The sequence below is a fragment of the Anomaloglossus baeobatrachus genome, chromosome 12 (genome assembly GCF_048569485.1).
Source record: "Anomaloglossus baeobatrachus isolate aAnoBae1 chromosome 12, aAnoBae1.hap1, whole genome shotgun sequence".
NCBI lineage: Eukaryota > Metazoa > Chordata > Amphibia > Anura > Aromobatidae > Anomaloglossus > Anomaloglossus baeobatrachus.
Genome location: NC_134364.1, coordinates 146094595 through 146120337, shown reverse-complemented (window position 1 = coordinate 146120337; position 25743 = coordinate 146094595). Strand labels below are relative to the sequence as shown.

Genomic DNA, 25743 nt, shown 5'->3' with positions numbered 1-25743 from the left:
CAGTGCGGAGGGGCCAGGTGCTTGAATTCAAACTGAAGGAAGGCTGGGGGTTCATCAGGGAACCCGGCCTAGGGAAGGACGTCTTTATTGCACGCCACGACATAGAGGAGCACCTCACTAAAGGTCACCCAGGGCGTGATGTGAAGCCGGGTGATGTCTTAGAGTACACTAGGCTGATGGGGAGCCGTGGCTGGTATGCCCTGGGCGCCCATATCGTGCGGGAAGAAACATCCCAAGAGGAGCCGGAGTGGCGCCGTACCACCAGTAACCCTCGGCAGACCAGCAGCCCCGTGCCAGCCAGTAACCCTAGGCAGACCAGCAGCCCCATTCCAGCGAGCAGCTCCACTCCAACACAGGCTGCAGCGCCCCGCAGCAGGCTGGCCACCAGCACCCAGGAAACTCAGACTATGATCTCCTCGGCCTACTTGTTGCCTGGGGCAATGCCGGAGTGGGACCCCCGCATCTATCCCCGCAAGTAAAAGTGAAGAGAAAGAAGACCTGAACTGTATATAGCCCCTGTCTGCCCCTCGTCATATTCTGCAGATTTTCCCCTTTGTGTTGCCCTTATGTTCTTTTTGAAGATGACACCCTTTCCTGCCTTACTGCCCCTTGTGCTTTTTTAAGAAGTCATCCCTTTTGTTTATATGTTACCGGGCCACTGGACTGGAATGTGGTCCCCGGTGAATGTGTATGTGTTATGTGTCCTGTGTTACCAGGCCACTGGACTTAGTGGCTGGTTTATTGTCCCTTTTAGTTAAAAGTTGTACAGACTACCAGGCTACTGGACTTGTTGTAGCCATAATGTATTTAGTTGCACCTGTTGTGCCCCCTACCAGAATTATGGTAGAAGTGCCAAACCGTGCAATGGACTGGAAGTGCACACTTAGAGTTTTTCTTTATAAGAATGTTTGAAACGTTAAAGTATCAGTGCCTCCCATAAAGGGAAGAAAAGTTTTAAAGTTTTACAGTTATGCATAACAAAAATTTTGCAATTCCTTCCACAATTTTCTGTTGTTTTTCAGCCCGAGGACGTGCTGGGATTCGCTGTGGGGGAGTGTGGCGCCCCTGAGGCTTCCGTCGCCACAGGAACATTGCACCCCATCTAGCGGTGTGATGTCCCATTCTGGGTAAGGAAAGGAGTGAACGCCGGTCCCCAGGCAAATCTACACTACACCCATTGTTAGGTACACACTGGGACCAGGGACAGTGGCAGCAACCCTCCCATGCTGCATGCTGGGAGGGGCCGTAAGACCCATCCCTGCTCCTATAGGGTAGATCATAGCAACTGGGGAGGTGGGAGGAGCCACCAGAGAGCAGACAGAGAAAGGAAGGTCAAGTTTGAGCAGTCTGAGAGAGAGGGGAGAAGGAGGAGGAGGTCTGCGGGAGGCAGAGGAGAAGGAGAGAGAGTAAGAAAGCTCTAGTCAGTCAGGAGCTAAAGAGAAGAAAGTGACGCTTCCTGGTGAAGAATCTGGGACTCAGAGGGTCCAGGTGACACCAAGCAGAGGAAGAGAAAGGATTCCAGGGCCACAGAGAGCTTTTGAGGTGGTGGCCTGTTCCACAGGAACATCGGTGGAGGGATCAAGCTGCAACAGGGGACGGTCCCTAGAAACCGAAGGAGTGAAAAATCATCTCCAACAGTAAAAACCGAGGCCCAGGGAAAGTTGCAAACTCCCCGGGCCATAGCCCACAGCAGAACCTCTAGAAAAGGGGCAAATAACCGACAGGCGAGCTCCCAGCCCGGAGGCTGTAGTGGAGGCCGAGCCAGGTTCATCCTACAAGGGCAAGGCTTAAGGAGACAGCTGAAGACAGAGACACTTTAGAGAAGGGTACCGGCTTTCATTCCAGGATCTACCCAGGATCGGCGGAGGTCCCTGACAGTGGGTTCCAGCCGCCCAAAGGCACCAGTGTGCTGCAGCCCAGGAAATGTGAGTAAAGATCTTGGAATTGCACCCTCTGGTGTTGTCTCAGTTATTGTCGCCTGCATAGACTTCCATCACACCATAGACTCTCACGAGCACCAACTGTGCCCCGGGGTACCGCTCCACCTGTGGGGAGCAGAACCATCATTGCTGCCATTACATCACCCCAGAGGCCTCATACAGCAGTGGTGGCTTAATAGCCGCATACCACAGGTGGCGTCACGACAACCATACATTTTATTCACCAGATTAACAACCTCATGTCCTAATAGTTGACTACTGGCACTCCAAATGACATAATTTATAAACATTTATTGGGCATCACTAGATGACCAAATTAGAGGAGTGACGCCATTTTCCAATAAAAACAATCTTTATTTAGACATATATTTTAAAATGTTTTAGCATAAAGGTACCGTATAAAAGAGAGACACAGGCAGGAGAAGTAATTAAATCCCTATAATGGTAACTGGGATATTCACACCCAACCAGGTGAGTATCTGTATTGTTACAGCCAGATATCATATATTAAATGGATCAAACATAGATTTAGTGATCCCAGCTGCATTATTATCAATGATGCAAAAGATTCTTCAATGCAAGGTTCCCCCATACATGATTTTTACAAAAATATCATATATTAAATGGACCAAGTGCAGACTCTGCGGTTCCACCTGCGTTTTTCATCAGTAATGTACAGATTCTTCAATGCAGGGTTCCCCCATAAATAATTTGTACTCATGAGAATAAATAAATAAATGAATAAAAGAGTATACAGGGTCCCCAGAGCAAAGAGATAATTCCAAAAAATGCAGTGTAGATTACCAATGAACACACATAGCAGTATCCACAGAGCCCACATACGTCCATAAACACATGGGATCCATTACAGTTCAAAAATGCAGTATACGTTTACAAATGGACACCCGCAGTAATGACCACAAAGTTCACATAAGTCCATAATCAAATACAAACTACTTCCTCGAGAAAGCCATTTGCGAAACACGTGTCGGAGTGTGAGGGTCACGGTAGGATACCTCCTATCCAGGTGATGTAATTTTGCGATACTAATATGCTTGATGTTAGCCTATCTATAGTAGTTTGTATTTGATTACGGACTTATGTGGACTTTGTGGTCATTACTGCGGGTGTCCATTTGTAAACGTATACTGCATTTTTGAACTGTAATGGATCCCATGTGTTTATGGACGTATGTGGGCTCTGTGGATACTGCTATGTGTGTTCATTGGTAATCTACACTGCATTTTTTGGAATTATCTCTTTGCTCTGGGGACCCTGTATACTCTTTTATTCATTTATTTATTTATTCTCATGAGTACAAATTATTTATGGGGGAACCCTGCATTGAAGAATCTGTGCATTACTGATGAAAAACGCAGGTGGAACCGCAGAGTCTGCACTTGGTCCATTTAATATATGATATTTTTGTAAAAATCATGTATGGGGGAACCTTGCATTGAAGAATCTTTTGCATCATTGATAATAATGCAGCTGGGATCACTAAATCTATATTTGATCCATTTAATATATGATATCTGGCTGTAACAATACAGATACTCACCTGGTTGGGTGTGAATATCCCAGTTACCATTATAGGGATTTAATTACTTCTCCTGCCTGTGTCTCTCTTTTATACGGTACCTTTATGCTAAAACATTTTAAAATATATGTCTAAATAAAGATTGTTTTTATTGGAAAATGGCGTCACTCCTCTAATTTGGTCATCTAGTGATGCCCAATAAATGTGTATAAATTTTATTCACCAGCCATATTTAATTGACACCCACCAGGGCCACGGAGTCGGGCCCCGCCACCACTGATGTCCCCCGGACTAGTCCGGCCCGGCACCGGGTGTCCCATAGCCCTGGGATGGGCGAGTCAAGCGCTCCTTACTTTCAGATTTATACTCACAGCACAGGAGCATATAATACATATAATGTACAAATGTCTGCCTGTAACACTACAGAAAGAAACTGCCCTGTCACATCCCTGTGTGCTAACCCTGTACTGTCACATCACTGTGTGTATTAACCCTGTACTGTCTGTCATATCATTGTGTGTGTTAACCCTGTACTGTGACATCACTGTGTGTATGTTAACCTTGTACTGTGACATCACTGTGTGTATGTGTGACACCCTGGCAAAACCAGGTAGTCACACAGTTTAGGCCCCCGCACAACACCTTCCCACACAGGGTTAAAGCAGCAGACCTGAAATCCTAGCCACCCCCCTTAGGGTAGGACAGGCACACTAGTGGGTGAGACCAGGTGGATGGAGAACGCCCACCTACGGGTCTGGAGAACTCTGGGCGGGAAAAGAGAGAGAGTAGTTCAAGTTCAGTGAAGGTAGAGGTGATATGGAGTGAAGCTGAAGTGAGAGGCGTCGGGGTTGGAGCCCCGGCGTGCTGGCTAGGTGGCAGACGGTGATCAGTGTCAGGAGGAGATGGGAAGACGGCTGCCGAAGATCCGAGGTGGATGGGGGCAGGGTTGTAGCCCGCCGGTACCGACACCGCAGAACCGACCTGGAAACCGTGCACAAAAGGGGGTACTTGGACCCTGAAGCCAGGACCGGCACCGACGGCCTAGCTAATTAACCAATTGAGGGCAAGATTATAGGTCCTGTCCCAACCTAAGTCCCAAAAAGTAGACAACCACCCACAGAGAGGTATAGGGCATCCGCCAGGGCCCGGTAGATCCCACGGGTCAGCGTCTGACGGGCACAGCTCCCAACCGTAGGACTGGGAGCAGACTCCCGTGTTTTACACCGGGCAGTCCATCACAGAAAACACAAAGTGCAGAGAAAAGAGACATTGATCACTAGCCCGGGTGTGAGACCAGAAATACACCCCAGGCCGCGGTGGCCGGCCACCATCACTTTGGTTTACCAAAAGAACGTTGTGTTTATTGACTCCACACATCAGTGCAACCTCATCCAGCACCACGACAACCAGTGACGCCACACATCGGTGCAACCTCATCCATTACCAGGTCAACCGAACTTTAAGTGTGCTGATCCCTGCAACCCTGCACAACACTGGGCTCCAGGGCATCTATCCCTACCCACGGAGAAGTTAACATCCAGCTGCCATTACATCTCCCCCGGGTATCCCATAACCATAGCGGTGGTGCTACATCTCACCACACACCGTGGGTGGCGTCACAGACAGTTTTCAACAACACCCGAACAAATACGTCCCCATTTTATTTGAAGTGTCCGCGTGACCCCCGGTAGAATCCGTCGAGCCACACCGTGGATCCGGATCCGAGCAGCACCGGCTGCTGGCGTGGGGGCGGCACATATGTTAACCCTGTACTGTGACATCACTGTGTGTATGTTAACCCTGTACTGTGACATCACTGTGTGTGTATTATCCCTGTACTGTGACATCACTGTGTGTGTGTTAACCCTGTACTGTGACATCACTGTGTGTGTGTTAACCCTGTACTGTGACATCACTGTGTGTGTTGTTAACCCTGTACTGTGACATCACTGTGTGTTGTTAACCCTGTACTGTGACATCAATGTGTGTGTGTGTTAACCCTGTACTGTGACATCAATGTGTGTGTGTGTGTTAACCCTGTACTGTGACATCACTGTGTGTGTGTTAACCCTGTACTGTGACATCAATGTGTGTGTTAACCCTGTACTGTGACATCAATGTGTGTGTGTTAACCCTGTACTGTGACATCAATGTGTGTGTGTTAACCCTGTACTGTGACATCACTGTGTGTGTGTTAACCCTGTACTGGGACATCACTGTGTGTGTGTTAACCCTGTACTGTGACATCACTGTGCGTGTGTTTTCCCTGTACTGTGACATCACTGTGTGTGTGTTATCCCTGTACTGTGACATCACTGTGTGTGTGTTAACCCTGTACTGTGACATCACTGTGTGTGTGTTAACCCTGTACTGTGACATCACTGTGTGTGTTAACCCTGTACTGTGGTACTGTGACATCACTATGTGTATGTTAACCCTGGACTGTGACATCACTGTGTGTGTGTTAACCCTGTACTGTGACATCACTGTGTGTATGTTAACCCTGTACTGTGACATCACTGTGTGTATTATCTCTGTACTGTGAGATCACTGTGTGTGTTAACCCTGTACTGTGACATCACTGTGTGTATGTTAACCCTGTACTGTGACATCACTGTGTGTGTATTATCCCTGTACTGTGACATCACTGTGTGTGTGTTAACCCTGTACTGTGACATCGCTGTGTGTGTGTTAACCCTGTACTGTGACATCACTGTGTGTGTTGTTAACCCTGTACTGTGACATCACTGTGTGTGTTGTTAACCCTGTACTGTGATATCAATGTGTGTGTGTGTTAACCCTGTACTGTGACATCACTGTGTGTGTTGTTAACCCTGTACTGTGACATCAATGTGTGTGTGTGTGTTAACCCTGTACTGTGACATCACTGTGTGTGTGTTAACCCTGTACTGTGACATCAATGTGTGTATGTTAACCCTGTACTGTGACATCAATGTGTGTGTGTTAACCCTGTACTGTGACATCAATGTGTGTGTGTTAACCCTGTACTGTGACATCACTGTGTGTGTGTTAACCCTGTACTGTGACATCACTGTGTGTGTGTTAACCCTGTACTGTGACATCACTGTGCGTGTGTTATCCCTGTACTGTGACATCACTGTGTGTGTGTTATCCCTGTACTGTGACATCACTGTGTGTGTGTTAACCCTGTACTGTGACATCACTGTGTGTGTGTTAACCCTGTACTGTGGTACTGTGACATCACTATGTGTATGTTAACCCTGGACTGTGACATCACTGTGTGTGTGTGTTAACCCTGTACTGTGACATCACTGTGTGTATGTTAACCCTGTACTGTGACATCACTGTGTGTGTGTTAACCCTGTACTGTGGTACTGTGACATCACTATGTGTATGTTAACCCTGGACTGTGACATCACTGTGTGTGTGTGTTAACCCTGTACTGTGACATCACTGTGTGTATGTTAACCCTGTACTGTGACATCACTGTGTGTATTATCTCTGTACTGTGAGATCACTGTGTGTGTTAACCCTGTACTGTGACATCACTGTGTGTTAACCCTGTACTGTGACATAACTGTGTGTGTGTGTGTGTGTGTGTGTGTGTGTGTGTGTGTGTTAATCCTGTACTGTGACATGGCTGTGTGTATTATCCCTGTACTGTAACATCACTGTATGTATTATCTCTGTACTGTGATATGGCTGTGTATTATCCCTGTGCTGTGCAGTGATTTATTATGGTACCTAAGACTATAAAGAAGGTCATAATCGTTACTATTATATGGGAGAGACATTGAAATTTTATATTGTGTATGTGTGTGTGGTGAGGGGCACGAAAGAGGACATCGCTACTTTAGGCCAAGTTCAAATACTGCAGATTTTTTTGGGATTTGCGGTGTGAACCCACTGGTCTTTATGTGGCGCCCCTGAGGCTTCCGTCGCCACAGGTCATTGCACCCCATCTGCGGTGTGATGCCCCATTCTGGGAGAGGAAGAGAGTGAACTCCGGTCCCCTGGTAAATTCACACTACACCCATTGCTAGGGACACACAGGACCAGGGAAAGTGGCAGGCAACCCTCCCATGCTGCATGCTGAGAGGGGCTGTAAGACCCATCCCTGCTCCCATAGGTTACAGCTTAGCAACTGGGGAGGTGGGAGGAGCCACGGACAGCAGACAGAGATAGGGAAGGTCAAGTTTAGTCAGTTCGCTCAGGGAGTGAGAGAGTGAGGAGTGAGCATGTAGTGAGAGGAGGAGAACGAGAGCAAGGAGGGAGGAGGAGGCCTGCTGGAAGCAGGCAAGGAGGAGAAAGAAGAAAAGGAAAGAAAGGGTCGCAGGGCCGCGGGTAGTCCTGTAGGTACCACGAGCAGTCCTTGTTGGGTACCGAAGCCGAGGGCCCAGAGGCGCTACGAGTAGTTGCAGGCTGCGGTGGCCTGGTCCACAGTGACATCGGTGGAGTGATTAGCTGCGACAGGGGACGGTCCCTAGAGACTGGAGGAGTGAAAAGACAATCTCCAAACAGTAAAAACCGAGGCCCAGGGATGTTGTAAGCTCCCAGGGCCAGAACCCAGAGCAGACCTTCAGAAAAGGGGTAATCAGCCGACAGGTGACCCCCCAGCCTGGAGGCTGTAATGGAGGCCAAGCCAAGTCCATCTTAACTAAGGCAAGGCTAGTGAAGACAGCAGAGAAAGAGACACTAAGAGGAGGGTACCGAATTTCACGCTCTGAATCACCCAGAAGGCGGAGGTCCCTGACAGTGGTCCCAGCAGTCCGAGGGTCCTGCTACCCTGACAAGAACTGTGAGTAAAGAACTTGAACTGCACCCTTGGAGTGGTCTCTGTTATTACAGCTGCATAGACATTCACAAGCACCAACCGTGCCCCGGGCATTGCTCCACCTGTGGGGAGCAGTACTACCATTGCTGCCATAACATCATCCCGGAGGCCTCACACAGCAGCGGCGGCTTAATAGCCGCATACCACAGGTGGCGTCACGAACACAACCATTAACAAACAAGCCACATATTTTACTGACACCCACCAGGGCCACGGAGCCGGGCCCAGCCACCACTGACTACCACCGGACTAGTCCGGCCCGGTACCGGGTGTCCCATAGCCCTGGGGTGGGCGAGTCAACTTTGGCGTCACGAACAGGATTTCGTGCCAGGTCTAACCGGGTACTGTGCGCCTGAAGAACCGTGTGACAGACTGTGTACTTTACTAAGAAACCGCCGCCATTAGCGCTGCTGAGAGCGGGAAGAAGGGGGGCGTGTTAGAAGAAAGGGCGCGAAGAGAAGCCCCGCCCCCTTGTCCAAGAAAAGCGCGCAAAGCGGTGCCCGCCATGGAAGGCGGAGGAAGAAGAAATGGCGCCTAGAAAAGCTGGCCGGCTGGCAGAACAAGTCAAAATGCCAGACCAGCAGAGAGAGAAAATGGCTCCTGCAAGCGGAGGCCAGGAAGAGCTCACCTGGATCAGGCCTGTGACCGCCGCTGAGCTGAAGGCTGAGGTCGGGAGGATGGCTGACAGGATGAAGGAGCGGGAAGATACCAGCCTGCTGCTGAGCAACATCAAAAGTCTGCTACTAGAAGAAGCGACAAGTCTGCTGCTGGGAGATCGTGCAGAAGGAGACGCAGAGAGAATGGCGTCCACACGCAGCGATCCAGAGCTAGACTCCGCTGACTGGTGGGGCTGGGAGATGGACCAGTGGTGTGAAAGGCTGCAGGCGGAGGTGATGCAGCAGATCCGGCAAGCGACGCGCGGAGCAGCGACCGCCAGAACACCGGAGATGCTACTGAGGGGTGAGTCATTTAATGCCCCTGCCGGTGCGAGAGCCCCAACCCCCGCTGCCATGCCCGCGGTCCCTGGAGGGACGCCCGACACGGCGACGCCGATCCGGGCCGCAGCTACGCCAGGTGCGGCCCGCCAAGATCTCACCGCCGGAGCGACGCCCATCCACACCGCAGCAGCGACGCCAAGCCCGGCCCGTCCAGCTCGGGCCCCAGCAGCGATACCCCGCTCGGTCAAGCAAGATCCCGCCGCAGCGGCGACGTTAATCCCCGCCGCAGATGCGGCCCGCCAAGCCCAGGCCGCAGCCACGCCAGGTGCGGCCCGTCAAGAATCGGTCACAGCAGCGACTCCAATACAGGCCGCCGCCATGCCAGGCGCGGCCCGCCAAGACCAGCAGATGCAGATTGTGCTGACCGCTGTCTACCTGCTTCCAGGTGGGGAGCCGGAGAAGAATCCCTACAAGTAAAGATGAAGAGATGCTGAACTGTAAATAGTCCCTTGTGTTTCTGCCCCTCATTCTTTTCGAAGATGACACCCTTTCCTGCTGTACTGCCCCTCATGCTTTTTGAAGACGTCACCCCCCATGTTTATGTGTTACCGGGCCACTGAACTGGAATGTGGGCCCCGGTGAATGTGTATGTGTCTTATGTAACCAGGCCATTGGACTTAATGGCTGGTTGATTGTGTCGTTTTGTTGTCTGAAAGGAAACGAACTGCCAGGCTACTGGACTTGTTGTAGCCGAAAATGTATATAGTTGCACCCGTTGTGCCCCCTACCAGAATTATGGGGGATGTGCCCAAACCGTGCAATGGACTGGAAGTGCACACATAGTTTCTTTATAAGAAGTTCGCAACGTTTACTGATATGTGCCTCCCATAAAGGGAAGAAATGTTTTATTGTTTTATGTTTTGCATACCAAAAATGTTTTGCAGTTCTCCATATGTTTTTGTTGTTTTTCAGCCCGAGGACGTGCTGGGATTTCCGTCGCCACAGGTCATTGCACCCCATCTGCGGTGTGATGCCCCATTCTGGGAGAGGAAGAGAGTGAACTCCGGTCCCCTGGTAAATTCACACTACACCCATTGCTAGGGACACACAGGACCAGGGAAAGTGGCAGGCAACCCTCCCATGCTGCATGCTGAGAGGGGCTGTAAGACCCATCCCTGCTCCCATAGGTTACAGCTTAGCAACTGGGGAGGTGGGAGGAGCCACGGACAGCAGACAGAGATAGGGAAGGTCAAGTTTAGTCAGTTCGCTCAGGGAGTGAGAGAGTGAGGAGTGAGCATGTAGTGAGAGGAGGAGAACGAGAGCAAGGAGGGAGGAGGAGGCCTGCTGGAAGCAGGCAAGGAGGAGAAAGAAGAAAAGGAAAGAAAGGGTCGCAGGGCCGCGGGTAGTCCTGTAGGTACCACGAGCAGTCCTTGTTGGGTACCGAAGCCGAGGGCCCAGAGGCGCTACGAGTAGTTGCAGGCTGCGGTGGCCTGGTCCACAGTGACATCGGTGGAGTGATTAGCTGCGACAGGGGACGGTCCCTAGAGACTGGAGGAGTGAAAAGACAATCTCCAAACAGTAAAAACCAAGGCCCAGGGACGTTGTAAGCTCCCAGGGCCAGAACCCAGAGCAGACCTTCAGAAAAGGGGTAATCAGCCGACAGGTGACCCCCCAGCCTGGAGGCTGTAATGGAGGCCAAGCCAAGTCCATCTTAACTAAGGCAAGGCTAGTGAAGACAGCAGAGAAAGAGACACTAAGAGGAGGGTACCGGATTTCACGCTCTGAATCACCCAGAAGGCGGAGGTCCCTGACAGTGGTCCCAGCAGTCCGAGGGTCCTGCTACCCTGACAAGAACTGTGAGTAAAGAACTTGAACTGCACCCTTGGAGTGGTCTCTGTTATTACAGCTGCATAGACATTCACAAGCACCAACCGTGCCCCGGGCATTGCTCCACCTGTGGGGAGCAGTACTACCATTGCTGCCATAACATCATCCCGGAGGCCTCACACAGCAGCGGCGGCTTAATAGCCGCATACCACAGGTGGCGTCATGAACACAACCATTAACAAACAAGCCACATATTTTACTGACACCCACCAGGGCCACGGAGCCGGGCCCAGCCACCACTGACTACCACCGGACTAGTTCGGCCCGGCACCGGGTGTCCCATAGCCCTGGGGTGGGCGAGTCATTTATGCAGTGGACTTTGCTCAGTAACAGGACGGTGCTTATGTTGCGGACAGGGGGACAGACCATGGCAAGGGGGGAGGGCTGCTCGAGACTCTCCGATCCTGGTTCGTTGTGGTGGCTCGAGGGGAAGCCGGATCCGCCCCGAGCACCCGTCTGTCGCCTGCAAGTGAAAAAGGGGTTATATATATATATATTTATATCCAAAGGAGTAAGAAAGTCACACTCCAGATGATCACCATATCACTCCGTCTTTATTGCAGGGGAAACATGAGGGTACAAGCGGTGGGGAGGATGAGACAAGCCATACAACGCCAGACGACGGCGTGCCGTTTCGCTAGAACTTAGCTTCCACGGGTCCAGTGCCTGTTTGTCTCACCCTCCCCACCGCTTGTACCCTCATGTTTCCCCTGCAATAAAGACGGAGTGATATGGTGATCATCTGGAGTGCGACTTTCTTTCTCCTTTGGATTTATCTTGGTCTTCACCGCAAGTCTGCACCATGATCCCCTCCATGGCTCAGCAGGGCTCAAGTAGCTGAACGTGTAGTAACACGCGGAGTAGGTGGTGCACCGGGACTCTTACCTCTTTCATATATATATATATATATATTATACCAATGGAGTCGGGCAGCTGGATGTTTTCCCCTCCACGGGTAGGGGAGGTGTTGTCCCGGGACCCCAGTACAGGTGGGATGGTGCTGTGAAGCGCAGTTTGCAGGGTCGGACCGGATGGTGTTGGTGTACTCACAGTTCCTGAATAAATTCACAGAGTCCAGATGGTAAATCAAATTGCCACTGACCGGTGACCTCCGGCGGGTGTGTTCGGATCCCGATTTCTGGTACAGCAGATAGGGGTCCCTTCCTCCTGCACTTAGTGTTTGTGTCCTTTTTGTTAACTACTCCACATGAAATGGGGAAGTCCACTGCCAGTGATACTGTGTGTTGCGAGCTGTGGCCCGTGAGAACTGACCCGTGGGATCTTAGCAGGCAATTGCGGATCCCTATCCCCCTCATTGGGCTTCCGTCTCGCTCTATCTGGGCCTCCTGTGGGACAAGACCTGAAATCTTGTGCCCGGCTGGTCAATTAGTAAGGTGGATGAAGCGGTCCTTTCTGTAAGGTCCAGGTAACCTGTCGTGCACGGCTCCAGACCGGATTCCTACTGTCGGTACCGGCGGGCTACAACCCTGCCCTGGTCCACTTAAGGTCTCCCGCAACCGGATCCCTGTCACCTGTGGCCCTGTCTGCAACTGCCACCTAGCCACTTGTCATGTACCGCCCCCGCGACAGCTGACGGGCTGCTCGGACCCGGATCCACAGTGGCTCGAGGGGTCTCCGGATCTGAGGCAGGATTGCGCGGCTACCCGGGAATAAAAAGTTGATATTGTTTGTTGTTTTAGGGATAATGTTCATGACGCCACCCACGGTGTGTGGTAACGTGAAGGACCACCGCTGCCGGTTTGGGGGGAGCCCGGGGACACTGGTGTGTGGCAGCTTGAGTTGTTAACCACTCAGTGGGCAGGGGGAGTGGTGTCTCGGGGTCCGGTGATGGATGGAATGGGGAACCCGTCACATGCAAGGGGTTAACGTGTACTCACACAGTCCAAAGTCACTGACGCTGACACCAGGTAAACCAAACTCTTGAGCACTCCTTGGACGGGCACGGTGGGTCCGTGACCTCTTGGTGTTGCCTGTTGACCTGAAGCCTTGTTCCTTGGCACTGTGTGTCCTACGTGTGGATCCCTTACACTTGGAGCGTTTCAGGTCCCGCTCACCTGTGTGGCTAGCAGGATGAGCTTGCTCTCAGGGTTCACTCTTGGGATTTTCTGGACGGTTATGGGAAGTCCTATCCCCTTCGTTGCGCTAGTACCCCACTTATGGAGCGGGTAGGGAACGGTTCCTGAAGATTCCGTTCCTGTCGGGTAAAATACTGGGCTGCGTGAAGCTACTTCCCAGCCTAGGGTCCGCGTACCCTGTCGTGCCCTGGCCCCTGCCCGATTGTAGCACAAGGAAGCCGGCCTGCTCTCTGTAGCAGCAACGTGCTCCCTGCCACTACCCCCTGAGACTGGGGTTCCAGCTCCTTCTGGCCAGGCCAATGTCTGGCACCTGGGACAGGTACAGGAACCCAGCTCCACAGCGTGACCTGGTCTGTCACCGCTGTCTCTCTCCTCTCCTCCACTCTCTACCGACTACTCAGACTGACTGCACTGACACTTCTGCCCTCCTTCTACTAGCGCTCCATCTGGGTGACCCTATTCCCCTCAGGCTGCCCAATGGGTGTTTGGTGGGAGTGGTGCAGTGTGTTCCTCAGGATTTGTGACAGTGACCCATAACCAAGGAGGAACGGGTACATGCAGAAGGGCAGATTGCACGGCACCTTTGTGACGACCTGATAGGCTAGGGCGTCACAGTCAGTAGTCCGGTAGTCCAGGAGCTCCAACCCCTGACTACCCTGTCACTTCACACTCCTCTCCGTCTCTCTCCACTGTCACCCTCTCACTCCTCCGACTGTCTGTCTGTCACTGGCCCCTCCCACAACACCTCAGAACCCCTGGGTGGGCGTCACCATCTGCTTGGCCCCGCCCACTGGCGTGTCCATATTGTCATAGTGGGTGACTAGTGTGATGCCCTGGCGCCGCCAGGTGGTCGCACAGTAGAGGCCCCATACAACAGCATCCCACACAGGGTTACACACAGCCAACCAGAAATCCTAGTCACCCCACCTCAGGGTAGGACAGGCACACCAGTTGGCGGACCAGGCGGATGGAGAACGTCCACCTAGAGGTCTAGAGAACCCGGGATAGGACACACGGTAGTTGAGTTAAGCTTTAGTTCAAGTGCAGAGAGGAGTGAAGGAGGAGGTGAAGCTCAAGCACAAAGAGCAGTGGTGCCATGGTTGGAGCCCTGGTGCAATTGCTAGGTGGCAGATGGTGGTCCATGTCTGACAGGAGACGGGAAGACGGCAGCCGGAGATCCAAGGTGGACAGGGGCAGGGTTGTAACCCGCCAGTACCGACACCGGAGAACCGACCCGGAAACCGTGCACAGAGGGGGTACTTGGACCCTGAAGCCAGGACCAGAACCAATGACCTAGCTAATTAGCCAATTGAGGGCAGGATTATAGGTCCTGTCCCAACCAAAGTTCCAAAAGCAGACAACCACCCACCGAGAGGGATAGGGCATCCGCCAGGGCTTGACAAATCCCAAGGGTCAGCGTCAGCGGGCACGGCTCCTCAGGTACACAAAATACCGGGAGCGGACTCCCACGTTCAACACCGGGAAGTCCACCATAACACAGCGCAGTGCAGAGGAAAAGTGACACAGACCACCAGCCCGGATGGGGGACCAGAGTACACCCGGCCGCGGCGGTCGGCCACCATCACCTTGGTTAACTACTGGACTTGTCTGATTTATTTAATCGTGAGTAAACTGAGACTCCCTGGTCTGACCAGGTGCGCCGGCCCCTGCCATCACCGTCCCCTGCACCGCGTCACCGGGTCCCGGGGCAACCATCCCTACCCACGGAGGGGTTAACAACCAGCTGCCATTCCATCACCCCCGGGTGTCCCACAACAGCAGCGGTGGTGCTACACTTCACCATACACCGTGGGTGGCGTCACAGACTGACTACGGCAAATCCCGTACAAATACGTCCCCTTTCATTCGGAGTGTCCACGTAACCCACGGGTCCGGAGAATCCCTCGAGCCACACTGCGGGTCCAGATCCGAGCAGTCCGGCTGCTACTGACGTGGGGGGCGGCACACCCAGAAACTTGGCGTCATGAACAGGATTCAAACCCATTCACCTACCTGGTGGAAGTGCGCCTTGTTCTGGACAGTGACCGGTGCTCCGCTGCAAAAATTCTGAAAAGCCGCCATTTTGCCACCATTTTTAGGCGCGAAAAACGATAACCCAGCGTCTTCTTCCCCGCGAAAGAGCGCGAAGCTGAGTCCCCGCCCCCTGGGAACAGAGCCGGAAGGAAGTAACACCCTGAGGCCGAAAACGAAACTAGAGAGCTGCGCGAGGAGACTGCTCGCAAAAGACCAAGGGGGGCGGGCGGAAAAGCTGCGGCATGTGAGTCGAAGAGATAAGAGGCAGGGACGCCAGGACTCTGCCATCTTTTGCTCCTGGACACCATTGTGGAAGGATGTCTGACCGGTCCGGCAACCCGATTACGGAAGGAACCTGCTCCTGGGACGGCTGACTGGGTGGAAGCCCAGACTGCGAGGATGTGCCGCAAGATCCAAGCCCAGGCTAATTACCTGCTGGTGAGATGGATGGCCGAGATGAGGGATCTGGCTGCAGCCGTTCGGGCACGCGAAGAGGAGATGGCCTCAGAGGAGCGGGTAAGCGACCCACGCCCCTATGTTCCACCGGAACCGGCCCAATTGGCTGAGGAGCTCGGTCTGCCCCCGTCCACCACGTCGCCTCCCTTGCTGCCCGCACCTGCAGTTAGTGACGCAATCAGTCCGCTGCCCCAAGTCACGGCAGCCGAGCCCGTTGCATCTGCCCGCGAGGACCCGGCAAAGGAGTCCTCGGGCCAAGAGCATACCCCCGCTCCGTCACCCGCACCGGCCACGAGCAAGTCTGAAGCCCAGAAGACATCTCCTCCGGCCCCGAGCCCAGCCGCGCCAAAGATGATGTCACGCCCGGCCACGAAGATGGCCACACGTATGAAGAGACCGGCCCCGGCAGTCTGCCTGGCCGCATCGTAGGCAGAGTCAACCCGGAAGTCAGTTCCGGTCGTGATTCCCAGCATCAACCCGTATCCAGTTCCGGCTGTGGAGCAGGCTATAGAGCGGAGCCCTCGGCCGAGAATGGAGCCGGTGGTGGCCGTCAGTGAGAGCATCCGCATGAGCCGAGCTCCCGAGCAGGAGGAGGAGCTTGAAGACCGCTGGGTACTGGGAGCGGCAGCAGAAACAACCCAGAAAGGAGATTGCTGCCCGGGAAAAGAGAAAGGCGGAGGTGCTGTCCCTGACATATCTAGAGAAAGATCACCTCCGGCAATCCACCTTCCGGTTGTGGGGTCCGACCTTTCGTGGACAGGGCCGCCATTTTAACCCCGAGCGAGGGAGGGGGTTCATCTACGAGCCGGGCATGGTTGCCGAGATTTGTGTATCCCAGAGGGATGTGGCCCCTCACCTGCCCACAGGACACTCGGATCGAGACCTGGAACCCGGAGAGTTGGTCTCCTACACCCGGCACAGCGGAGAGAGGGGATGGTTCGCCCTAAACATAAAGAAATGGGTGAACATCGAAGGCAAACTGTGTCCCTACTAGAGATGAGCGAACCGGTCGCGGTTCGGCTCGAGGTCGGTTCGCCGAACGGACGTCCCGTTCGAGTTCGGATCGTCGAACGTTCGACGAACCGAGCTCGAACCGCAAAGGAAACAATGGCAGGCATTCAGAAACACATAAAAACACCTAAAAAACACCCTCAAAGGTGTCCAAAAGGTGACAAACAACTCACAACACAACACAAACACATGGGAAAGTGACAAGAACAAATTCTCATGCGAAAAAAAAAGAGCATAACGAGGAAAAAGAGGACGAGACACAGATATAGACATGGCACGCCCTTCTAAAATCATGTAAAACACCGCAAGGTGACTCCAAGCGGAGTCTCCCTTTTTTCCAAAAATTGGGCCCCACACACACCCACCCATTCAGTGGCAGAACTTGTGCCCTAGTTGTACACTTTACAGCTAGATTTGCATCAAGCACATTCAAAAATACGCCATACTTAACCGTCCCCAGGATGACTCCGGGGTAGGTAGCAAAGTCTTTCCTGATCCCAGCTCTGTTCATCTTGGATCATTTTTAAAAAACACACCAAGCAAGGGTTACTCCAAGCGGAGTCTCCCTTTTTTCCAAAAATTGTGCCCCACACACACCCACCCATTCAGTGGCAGCACTTGTGCCCTAGTTGTACACTTCACAGCTAGATTGGCATCAAGCACATTCAAAAATACGCCATTCTTAACCGTCCCCAGGATGACACCGGGGTAGGTAGCAAAGTCTTTGCTGAACCATGACTTGTTCATCTTGGCTCCTTTTAAAAACAATGTAAGCAAGGGTTACTCCAAGCGGAGTCTCCCTTTTTTCAAAAAATTGGGCCACACAGACACCCCATCAGTGGCAGCACTTGTGCCCTAGTTGCAAACAGGATGTTTTGATTTGCATCAAGCACATTCAAAAATACGCCATAATTAACCGTCCCCAGGATGACACCGGGGTAGGTAGCAAAGTCTTTCCTGATCCCAGCTCTGTTCATCTTGGATCATTTTTAAAAAACACAGCAAGCAAGGGTTACTCCAAGCGGAGTCTCCCTCTTTTTCCAAAAATTGTGCCCCACACACACCCATCCATTCAGTGGCAGCACTTGTGCCCTAGTTGTACACTTCACAGCTGGATTGGCATCAAGCACATTCAAAAATACGCCATAATTAACTGTCCCCAGGATGACACCGGGGTAGGTAGCAAAGTCTTTCCTGATCCCAGCTCTGTTCATCTTGGATCATTTTTAAAAAACACAGCAAGCAAGGGTTACTCCAAGCGGAGTCTCCCTTTTTTTCCAAAAATTGTGCCCCACACACACCCACCCATTCAGTGGCAGCACTTGTGCCCTAGTTGTACACTTCACAGCTAGATTGGCATCAAGCACATTCAAAAATACACCATTCTTAACCGTCCCCAGGATGACACCGGGGTAGGTAGCAAAGTCTTTCCTGATCCCAGCTCTGTTCATCTTGGATCATTTTTAAAAAACACAGCAAGCAAGGGTTACACCAAGCGGAGTCTCCCTTTTTTCAAAAAATTGGGCCACACAGACACCCCATCAGTGGCAGCACTTGTGCCCTAGTTGCAAACAGGATGTTTTGATTTGCATCAAGCACATTCCAAATCCACAAGCATTTACTCTCCCCAGGATGACACAGGGGTAGTAAACTCCTTGTGGATCCATGACTTGTTCATTTTGATGAACGTTAGTCTGTCCACATTGTCACTGGACAGACGTGTGCGCTTATCTGTCAGCACACACCCAGCAGCACTGAAGACACGTTCAGAGACAACGCTGGCAGCTGGACACGACAAAATCTCCAAGGCGTAAGTGGAGAGCTCTGGCCATTTTTCAAGATTTGAAGCCCAAAATGAGCAAGGCTCCATTTGCAAAGTCATGGCATCGATGTTCATTTGGAGATACTCCTGTATCATCCTCTCCAGCCGTTGACTATGTGTCAGACTTGTTGTCTCTGTTGGCCTTGCAAAGGAGGGTCTAAAAAAATTATGAAAAGATTCCATAAAATTGCTGTTACCAGCACCAGATACAGTCCTACTGGTACAGGTAGACTGTTGAAGATGACATGACCGTCCCATGTTTGTCAAGTTACAACTGGGAGATTCACTCCCTGCACCTGCACGGTTGTTTGGTGGAAAAGCCGAGCTAAGATCGAGTAACAGCTTCTGCTGATACTCCTGCATACGTGCGTCCCTTTCTATGGCTGGAATTATGTCACAAAATTTGGACTTGTACCGGGGATTTAATAGTGTGGCAAGCCAGTAGTCATCATCACTTCTAATTTTGACAATACGAGGGTCATGTTGGAGGTAGTGCAGCAAGAAAGCACTCATGTGTCTTGCGCAGCCATGCGGACCAAGTCCACGCTGTGTTTGTGGCATAGAGGTGCTAACCGTTCTTTCCTCCTCTGACATCTCCCCCCAACCTCTTTCAACTGAAATTTGACCAAGGTCTCCCTCATCCGCTGAGTCTTCCATGTCCATGGACAGTTCGTCCTCCATTTCTTCATGTTCTCCTGCACCTTCCTCAACATTTCGCCTGCTACCATGCGCCCTTGTTGATCCCTGTCCCCCATGGTCCCATGACTGCCGAGTTGGTGATGATGAACGTCTGTACCTTGGAGATGTTGTTATGTCTTGCGCATATGAATCCTCCTGTAGTTCCTCCCCTTCCTGTTGTCCCACCCCCTGACTCCGAATAGTGTTTAGCGTGTGCTCCAGCATGTAAATGACTGGAATTGTCATGCTGATAATGGCACTGTCAGCGCTAAACATATTCGTCGCCATGTCGAAACTGTGCAGAAGGGTGCATAGGTCCTTGATCTGAGACCACTCCATCAGGGTGATCTGACCCACCTCTGCATCTCATTGGCCCAGGCTATACGTCATGACGTATTGCACCAGGGCTCGGCGGTGCTGCCACAGTCGCTGTAACATGTGGAGAGTCGAATTCCAGCGTGTCGGCACATCGCATTTCAGGCGATGAACCGGCAGGCCGAAAGACTTCTGGAGCGATGCAAGTCGCTCAGCTGCGGAGCTTGAATGGCAGAAGTGATCAGACAGTTTTCGTGCCCTGGTCAGAAGGCCATCTAGGCCGGGATAGTGTGTTAAAAATTGCTGGACAACAAGGTTCAACACGGGAGCCATACAAGGTACGTGTGTCACCTTGCCCAGGCGAAGGGCTGCACCCAGGTTTGCAGCATTGTCGCACACGGCCTTACCAGGCTGCAGGTTGAGTGGAGACAACCATTTATTAAACTCGGACCGCAGAGCTGACCACAACTCTTCAGCTGTGTGACTCTTATTCCCAAGACATGTCAAGCTAAAGACCGCCTGATGCCGTTGCGCTCTGCTGCCAGCATAGTAATGAGGGGTGCGTGATTCCTTCTGCGCAGTGAGAACGCTGGTGGCCTGACCAGGCAGGCTTGGGGCGGAGGTGGAGGACACAGATGAGGTGGAGGAGGCAGAAGCAGTGGCGGAACTTGGACAGACAGAGGATTGACACACAAGTCGTGGGGACGGCAAGACTTGTGCAGCAGACCCTTCACCATCTATCACCATAGTTACCCAGTGCCCAGTCAGCGACATGTAACGTCCCTGTCCATGCTTACTGGTCCAAGTATCGGTGGTGAAATGCACCCGTTGACACACAGAGTTTCTCAAGGAAGCGGTGATGTTGTTTGCGACATGCTGGTGTAGCGCGGGCACACCTTTCTTAGAGAAGTAGTGGCGACTGGGCATCTGGTACTGGGGCACACCGACAGACATAAGGTCTCTAAAATCCTGTGTGTCCACCAGGCGGAAAGGCAGCATTTCGGTAGCCAAGAGCTTACAGAGGGATAAAGTCAACCTCTTAGCTTTGTCATGGGTCGCAGGAAATGGCCTTTTATTTGTCCACATCTGAGGGACAGAGATTTGGCTGCTGTGTGTAGACGGTGCTAAGTAGGGTGTCCCTGGAAAAATGCAGGTTTGTGAGGAAAGTGCAGTCGGAGACATGATGTTGCCTTCATCCAACGTTGGTGCTATCGATGTCTGAGAGAGCTGTACACACGCACTTGTTTCCCCTTCCAAACCAACTGACGACCTACCAAGCAAACTGCCTGTTGCGGTTACAGTGGTGGAAGTTGTTCGTGGAAAACCAGGTGTGACAGCTGTCCCCACAGTCCTAGAAGATGAAGAGCGCGCGGATGCACTGGAAGGGGGAGGCCGTGGATGGTTCGCTCCGCTAGGCCGCATTGCAGCACGGTGAGCTTCCCACTGGGACCTATGATATTTATTCATGTGGCGATTCATGGAAGAAGTTGTCAAACTGCTGAGGTTTTGACCTCTACTAACAGAATCACGACAAATTTTACACATCACATAATTTGGGCGATCTTTTTCTATGTCAAAAAATGACCAGGCTAGGCAAGGCTTAGAGGGCATGCGACCTGCTGAGCCCCCCCGACTAGTGCTCAGAGGCAGAGTGGTGGCTGATGATGCAGTTGTAGACGTGCTACCAGTGCTCCGACTCTGTCCAGGAAGGCGCAAGGTAACTTCGTCGTCAGTTGCATCCTCCTCCACCGCCTCTACTGACCTCCTCGAGTGCCTGACTGTGGGTTGACAGTAGGTGGGATCTAGAACTTCCTCATCAATTGTTGTGTTTGCACTCCCCTCACCCTCAGACCGAGCCTCTTCTTGCCCTGACCGAATATTTAAGTTGTCATCCCAATCGGGTATCTGCGTCTCATCGTCATCAGTATGTTCATCATTGTCTATAACCACAGGTGTTACAGTTTGTGACAAAGGGTCAACATTATGCTCAGAAACTTGGTCCTCACGGCCTGAATCAGAGTCACAAAGGTTCTGGGCATCACTGCAGACCATTTCCTGGTCTGTACTCTCTGTAGCTTGGGAGCAGACCTCTGATTCCCAGGCTATAGTGTGACTGAACAGCTCTGCAGACTCAGCCATCTCACTTCCACCATACTGTGCAGGGCTGATGGAGACTTCAGAGCTGGGAGAAAGCAAGTTTGATTGGGATGACAACTCAGAGGACTGGTGTTTTTTGGATGCGGTAGTTGAGGTGGCTGAGAGGGCACTTGTTGGACCACTTGAGATCCATTCAAGCATTTTGCTTTTTTGGCCATCATCTAGCTTTGTTCCTGTTGTTCGTGTCCGTAAAAAAGGGAGCACATCGGATTGTCCACGGTAAGTAGTAGACATCTTACTTTTGCTGGTAGTTGGTCTATCTTCAGCAGATGTTAATGGAGCTTTGCCACCTTCCCCACGGACAAACCCTTTTTTTCCTTTTCCAACACACCTCTTCCCCTTTCCACCAGCATCTGTCATTTTGCCACTCATGTTGATTGCGACAAGATTGTGCACTGAAAATGTGGTAGTAAAAATTGAGAGGTGGTGTAGATTGCAGCGGTGGTCTAGCTTTATTAACAGCAGAATAATAAAGAATAATTATCCCTGACAATGCAACTACGGACCTTAAACTGGCAGCATAAATTGCTAGTATAATGGCTTAGTAACAATGAGTTTGAGTGTGCAATGCAGGCAGAGGTACTGCAAATATCTTTGCACTACTGGGGCAATACAGCAGTCCAACAGCCACGTTTAGGATGCCACTAAGTTCACTCAGTGTTTGCTAGTATAATGGCTTAGTAACAATGAGTTTGAGTGTGCAATGCAGGCAGACGTGCTGCAAATATCTTTGCACTTGTGTGACGATACAGAAGTCCAACAGCCACGTTTAGGATGCCACTAGGTACACTCAGTGTTTGCTAGTATAATGGCTTAGAAACAATGAGTTGGAGTGTGCAATGCAGGCAGAGGTGCTGCAAATATCTTTGCACTACTGGGGCAATACAGCAGTCCAACAGCCACGTTTAGGATGCCAATAAGTTCACTCAGTGTTTGCTAGTATAATGGCTTAGTAACAATGAGTTTGAGTGTGCAATGCAGGCAGACGTGCTGCAAATATCTTTGCACTACTGGGGCAATACAGCAGTCCAACAGCCACGTTTAGGATGCCACTAAGTTCACTCAGTGTTTGCTAGTATAATGGCTTAGTAACAATGAGTTTGAGTGTGCAATTCAGGCAGACGTGCTGCAAATATCTTTGCACTTGTGGGACGATACAGAAGTCCAACAGCCACTTTTAGGATGCCACTAAGTACACTCAGTGTTTGCTAGTATAATGGCTTGGTAACAATGAGTTTGAGTGTGCAATTCAGGCAGACGTGCTGCAAATATCTTTGCACTTGTGGGACGATACAGAAGTCCAGCAGCCACGTTTAGGATGCCACTAAGTACACTCAGTGTTTGCTAGTATAATGGCTTAGTAACAATGAGTTTGAGTGTGCAATGCAGGCAGAGGTGCTGCAAATATCTTTGCACTAGTGGGACAATACAGCAGTCCAACAGCCACGTTTAGGATGCCATTAAGTTCACTCAGTGTTTGCTAGTATAATGGCTTAGTAACAATGAGTTTGAGTGTGCAATGCAGGCAGACGTGCTGCAAATATCTTTGCACTACTGGGGCAATACAGCAGTCCAACAGCCACGTTTAGGATGCCACTAAGTTCACTCAGTGTTTGCTAGTATAATGGCTTAGTAACAATGAGTTTGAGTGTGCAATGCAGGCAGACTTGCTGCAAATATCTTTGCACTAGTGGGACGATACAGAAGTCCAATAGTCACGTTTAGGATGCCACTAAGTTCACTCAGTGTTTGCTAGTATAATGGCTTAGTAACAATGAGTTTGAGTGTGCAATGCAGGCAGACGTGCTGCAAATATCTTTGCACTACTGGGGCAATACAGCAGTCCAACAGCCACGTTTAGGATGCCACTAAGTTCACTCAGTGTTTGCTAGTATAATGGCTTAGTAACAATGAGTTTGAGTATGCAATGCAGGCAGAGGTGCTGCAAATATCTTTGCACTAGTGGGACGATACAGAAGTCCAATAGCCACGTTTAGGATGCCATTAAGTTCACTCAGTGTTTGCTAGTATAATGGCTTAGTAACAATGAGTTTGAGTGTGCAATGCAGGCAGAGGTGCTGCAAATATCTTTGCACTTGTGGGACGATACAGAAGTCCAACAGCCACGTTTAGGATGCCACTAAGTACACTCAGTGTTTGCTAGTATAATGGCTTAGTAACAATGAGCTGGAGTGTGCAATGCAGGCAGACGTGCTGCAAATATCTTTGCACTTGTGGGACGATACAGAAGTCCAACAGCCACGTTTAGGATGCCACTAAGTTCACTCAGTGTATGCTAGTATAATGGCTTAGTAACAATGAGTTGGAGTGTGCTAAGGGCAGGAGGGTACAGTGGCAGGGTTGTGGGTCTCTGGGTAGAGGAATTGGAAGCCTGCCTTTCTATCCCTCCTAATGGGGAAATGCAGCGAGGAAATCCCTGACCTTAGCTACACAGATGCTGTCATCTTGTGTAGCTGTTAAACTCTGTTTTCACGGACCTGTCACCTATGGCTCTGACCCTGCCGGTATGAGCCCTTAAAAGGACTGATAGAAAGTGCTATCCCTAAGCTGTCCAGCGCTGTGTATGGAGCGTATACAGCAGTATCGGCGATAGGAGCCGCGCCAGTGATGTCTGACACCAAGGACGCAGAAGGCAGATAATGGCGTGCTGGAGGAAAATGTCCGGTTTTATAATGCAGGGACATGTGACATGGACATCCTATCACACATGCCGTTGCTTCTCTGGCTAAAAGTCCACTTAGCTGTGTGTGTGTGTGTCTGGGATTGGCTGACATGCTGGCCCGCCCCACTACACGCGCGCGCTTAGGGAAGACAAGGAAATAAAAAAAAAAAATGGCGATCACCATTATACATACAGCAGTGATCTGAATGCGCTGTTCCCGCACACTATACACTGAAATGTCATAATAGTGTGAGTCACAGAGTGACTTACACTATTACAGGGGAAAGCCAGCTAGGAATTAGCTGTTTTTTTTGCTGCTAGAACCGTTCTCGAACGTATCTAGAACTATCGAGCTTTAGCAAAAAAGCTCGAGTTCTAGTTCGATCTAGAACAGCCCCCAAAATCACTCGAGCCGCGAACTGGAGAACCTCGAACCATGAACCGCGCTCAACTCTAGTCCCTACCCCCCTTCACCAGCTCCAGCAACAGAGAATGAGTAGGTAGCAGAAGCCCGGCTACCCCAGTTATGTTTCCCCATTGGGACAGTTCCACAGTTCTTCAGTTTTAAAAATGGACCAAGGCCGAGAACTGGCAGGCCAACCCAAGAACTATTGGCAAAACAAAGGTATAATGGAGGAGCTGTCTTACCCTTATAGCAGCTGGATTTTAATGTTCACTGGTGGGACCCGCTCGCAGTCCTGGATGAAGCAATCCACAGGGTGTAGAAGGTATATAACAGAAAGAGATCCGGCGGTAGTCATCAAGAAACAGATGGTAGTATAAAAAAATCCATTTTTATTAGAGAAAATGAGAATAATGTCCAGCAAAATAGAACTGACAACACGGGAGGTTAGTCAGAGACTAGTTTCGGCAAAAGCCTTCTTCCTGTCTGAGTAGAGTAGCTCTCTCACACAGCATACTAATGAACCACATTGCGATTAGCATAGTTAATTTTTACAGGTGATCAATGGGGAGTGTGAAACACCCAGTCTGCTGGAGTAAAGAAAAAAAAAGAGGAAAAACAAGTTTATATATACATACAAATAATAGAGAGAGACACATAAAAACACTACCTCCCGGATGGTCATTATAAATATATAAAGGACATATATAAGGATGCAAGTTTGAAGAGAGGAAGCAAAATCAAAAAGAAAAGTATCAAGCTATTGCATAAGCCTATATAAGGTGATCACAAAGCAAGCACCTTCAATAAATATTGTTTTAATAGCATGAAATAAGGTCATATCTAAGATTTAACCCTGTGGGAAACCATGTTTCCAATGAGAAAATCCACTTGGATTCTTTATTGAATAGGGTTCTTTTAATGTCACCACCACGAGTTGGGGTGATGATTTTTTCAATACCATAGA

The 25743-nt window shown here is 50.8% G+C and overlaps 1 long non-coding RNA gene across 1 annotated transcript in view; it reads right to left on the bottom strand.

Annotated features, from left to right (window-relative positions):
* LOC142258032 (uncharacterized) overlaps positions 1-25116 on the bottom strand; it is a 63789-nt gene extending 38673 nt beyond the window's left edge. Inside the window, exon 1 of the long non-coding RNA XR_012727701.1 lies at positions 25022-25116. This is a non-coding gene — a long non-coding RNA (uncharacterized LOC142258032). The remainder of the gene's footprint in view (positions 1-25021) is intronic.
* Between the last annotated feature and the right edge of the window lie 627 nt (positions 25117-25743).